The sequence below is a fragment of the Furipterus horrens genome, unplaced genomic scaffold, assembly GCF_987537825.1.
Source record: "Furipterus horrens unplaced genomic scaffold, mFurHor1.1.pri manual_scaffold_7, whole genome shotgun sequence".
Classification (NCBI taxonomy): domain Eukaryota; kingdom Metazoa; phylum Chordata; class Mammalia; order Chiroptera; family Furipteridae; genus Furipterus; species Furipterus horrens.
In genome coordinates this window covers 50122247-50126597 of record NW_028327177.1, presented here as the reverse complement: position 1 = coordinate 50126597, position 4351 = coordinate 50122247, and the positions used below count along the sequence as shown (strand labels likewise).

General features: G+C 41.6%; 1 pseudogene; it reads left to right on the top strand.

Moving 5' to 3' along the window:
• The first annotated feature begins 2677 nt into the window (after positions 1 to 2677).
• On the top strand, positions 2678 to 3872 carry LOC150004429 (high mobility group protein B1 pseudogene; annotated as a pseudogene).
• Positions 3873 to 4351: the final 479 nt, after the last annotated feature.

Genomic DNA, 4351 nt, shown 5'->3' with positions numbered 1-4351 from the left:
GAAGCAAATTCACATTAGCTAAATTTCTTTGAAAATATTTTTCATGTGCACATCCACTTTCATAAATATTTCCGTCACGAATAAAATGCAACTCACTTTTTGGAAAAATCCACATAAAAAGATTGACTCTGTTTGTACACATTTTAGATTGTGAAAATCAAACTTAGCCTGACATAGGAACAATGGGAGCCATAGACACCTGACTCAGAGAGGCAATGTTTCCTTCTCTCTACTCCTCCTTTGTCAATTTAATTCTATCATAAATGAAATAGAATGGTTTTCAGAAGCCTAACTGCAAATGCTAATCTTATGATAAGCAAAAAATCTAAGTGCTATTTGTTTTAGAGTATTTTCCATCAACATCCAGCCCAGTTGGTAACTCAACTTGGGTCATAAAACAATTTGTATAGGTACTGGGATTAACAGACCTTTGAAGACAGTGTCAATCAAGATATGATCACTTTGTACCCTGCTGCTCCTACATTCTCCTGATGGTTAGCTCCTCCTTCTTGTCTGGCAATTCTAGATCATCAATTAACAAACACTTTGGCATGTGAATGTTGCTTACCCAGTGAGTATATAATGAGATGTAAACTCACTCCATTACACCATGTCACAAGCCAGTAATAGATGCCCTTCAGAATTAACCTGATGTGGTTGAATCAATATGATGTCAATTATTTTCTTGTTTAATTCTTGTTCGATCTTCACTACAGATGAGATTTGGGTGGTTCCTTATGATTATGTGTCCAAGGACTGGACGCCTTACAAGAAAGACATCCTTGGGAAAACTGAAATAAGAAATAAAGAGAAAAACTGGTTTTAGAAAGCACTGAAAGAAGATCCAACTACCCAAAGAATTTAGAGCTAGTCCTACTCTCTCATTAGCTATTGATGTGATACAAACAAGTAGATGGCCTAGGCATGTTTACCCTCTTATTTAATGATGAGATTGAAATAGTTATATTCTTTAGGTTTCTTTCAGTTAATTAATCAATATGTTAATTAACCAACTGTTACTCCAGCCCCCAGCCTAGTTCCTGCATGTAGTTCTTGCATGTACATACTGTTCTACCAGGCTGGGTGCTCATTCTGGGTCTTCACAAAGCTGGTTCTTTTCCCCAACAAGACTGGCTCTGGTGACAGCACCTCCCAGAGGCCTTCCTAACATTCCACCACTTGCAGAGAGTCCCCTTGCCTCCTCTCTGCTAATTCAGGACAGCTAATTTGGGACACCATCCAAACTCAAAACAGATCACATTACAGATCTTGAAGACTTGTGTTTGTTTCTCTTGTCACGAGTGTATATTCATGATAGAGTTTTTCCTATAAGTCAGATGGGCAACTTCTTGGCTAGCTGCCTGCTGCGCAGCCCAGCACCAAGGAATAGACAAGAGTCACACACAGTAACTATGCTATTCACTCAGCTTTTATTGAATGCAGATTCACTCAAAGTAGAATATCAACATACATTAATATCCTACTCGCACTCTAACAATTTAAGAGAAATGTCACACACACACACACACACACGCACAGACACACACACACACAGAGCAATCAATGGGGGATAATGAAGCTGAGTCCCAGAGTCTCAGTCTGTAGGTGTGGGAGACAGCACAGTGGGCAAGGGAGCCGTCAGCATCTTGCAAGGAAGGATCTCTAGAGCCAGGCAAGCAGCAGGGCAGACGAAGTCCTCAGTCCAGCAGGGCAGGGTCTCCAGTGGCCAATGCCAAAGGAGATCAGTGCGGTATGGATCAGCACTCTGGTGTGTGGTGCTCAGCTGTCTCAGCTGTGATCTGGAGCCTGCCTCAGTTATACCTAGAAAATGGTGCATTCCACCCTTTTGCTGAGTGTGGAGCCTATCTAAGGGTGGTCCCACTCTGCAGACAGGGCTGTTCTGATCACATGTGCAGATATCTTGGGTGTGTTTCCTTGCCAGATGAGTTTAGCATGACTTAGGTAGTTTTCCTCTTGTACCAAAGTGTCACGGCTGACTGGGAGCCATCATGGTTGACATGAGTGACTCCCATTTGTTAAAATATACTTTATCCTATCTTGACTGGACCAATGACATTTTATTGGTCCTGTTCTCCACATCTCCCTTTCTCTCTGTTCATAGCCATTTCCCCCGACCAAGAAGCACCTTGCTATCATTGTGCTCAGTAATTGTTGGCTGAATGAATATTTGAAGAAGAAAGGTATCACTTACACATCATATAGATATTGTTTACCTAAGCTTAATGTGCCAGAAAGGGGTGAGTAATTCTCTCAGTTGTACTGAAAATTCAGTTTGTCAATTCTATTTGTTTTCTGAGGCTCTACTTACCCAAACTGAAATGAATAGTGGAACAGAAATCTGAATAGTTAATCAAGGAAACTGTACTGGTTTCCTTTTTTTTTCAGTAGCAAAGTTTCCCCCATCTCAGATAGACCATTTTGGGGCAGTTTCCTCAACTTTGTATTGTCCATTTTGGCATTTGAGAGCCCTTTCGTGCTGCCTCTTCCTAGGCATATTTGCTTCTTTATCATCTCAGCATATCCTCTTCCCCATTTCTTTTCTATTCTTTTAGCAGAAAGTTGCCAGAGGGAAGTTACAGGCAGATTGAGAATAAGATGAAAGCAATGAACACATACTTAAACCCTTTGGGCAACATTGAAAAGTCCTTGCGAGGAGGCTGCGTCTGGCTCCCGCTCTCACAGCCATTGCAGTACATTGAGCTCCATAGAGACAGCGCCGGGGCAAGTGCGAGCCGGACAGGCACTGGGCGATTCTGTGCTCGCTGAGGAAAAGTAATCAAACATGGGCAAAGGAGATCCTAAGAAGCCGAGAGGCAAAATGTCATCATATGCTTTCTTTGTGCAAACTTGCCGGGAGGAGCACAAGAAGAAGCACCCAGATGCTTCAGTCAACTTCTCAGAGTTTTCTAAGAAGTGTTCAGAGAGGTGGAAGACCATGTCTGCTAAAGAGAAAGGAAAATTTGAAGACATGGCAAAGGCGGACAAGGCCCGTTATGAAAGAGAAATGAAAACTTATATTCCTCCTAAAGGGGAAACAAAAAAGAAGTTCAAGGATCCCAATGCACCCAAGAGGCCTCCTTCGGCCTTTTTTTTGTTTTGTTCTGAGTATCACCCAAAAATCAAAGGAGAGCATCCTGGCCTATCCATTGGTGATGTTGCAAAGAAGCTGGGAGAGATGTGGAATAACACTGCTGCAGATGACAAGCAGCCTTATGAAAAGAAGGCTGCTAAGCTGAAGGAGAAATATGAAAAGGATATTGCTGCATACCAAGCTAAAGGAAAGCCTGATGCTGCAAAAAAGGGAGTTGTCAAGGCTGAAAAAAGCAAGAAAAAGAAGGAAGAGGAGGAAGATGAAGAGGACGAGGAGGATGAGGAAGAGGAGGAAGATGAAGAAGAAGAAGAAGAAGAAGAAGATGATGATGATGAATAAGTTGGTTCTAGCGCAGTTTTTTTTTTCTTGTCTATAAAGCATTTAACCCCCTTGTACACAACTCACTCCTTTTAAAGAAAAAAATTGAAATGTAAGGCTGTGTAAGATTTGTTTTTAAACTGTACAGTGTCTTTTTTTGTATAGTTAACACACTACCGAATGTGTCTTTAGATAGCCCTGTCCTGGTGGTATTTTCAATAGCCACTAACCTTGCCTGGTACAGTAAGGGGGTTGTAAATTGGCATGGAAGTTTAAAGCAGGTTCTTGTTGGTGCACAGCACAAATTAGTTATATATGGGGATGGTAGTTTTTTCATCTTCAGTTGTCTGATGCAGCTTATATGAAATAATTGTTGTTCTGTTAACTGAATACCACTCTGTAATTGCAAAAAAAGTTGCAGCTGTTTTGTTGACATTCTGAATGCTTCTAAGTAAATACAATTTTTTTTTTATTAAAAAAAAAAAAAAAAAAAAGAAAGAAAAGTCCTTGCATTGACTTCTAAAGTCAGCTTGATGAAGTAAAGAGCTGACAACCAGGCAGAAAGCAGCCTATTCTGAGCTGGCTGTTCCAAAAGGTGCAGAGATGGAGTCTGGAGGTCATGGCCATCAGTAGCTCTCTTCTCTGAACCTAACAGGTAGTGTGCCATCATTGCACATTGCCACTGTTCCTTTCACACTATTGACACAGAGAGATGAGCTGCCTCAGCACCTACCCTGTGCAGAAACTGGCATGTCCTCCCTCCTGCACAAGTAAATATTTACCAACTCTGCGAACACCCAGGTGTATCACTTTTAAGGAGGCAAATGGTGATGTGCAGCCAAGTCAGCCTGGGATCAGACACCAAGCAACACAGAGGCTGGGCTTTCCTCCTGCACTCTTTGGGACTCCAATTTTACTTAA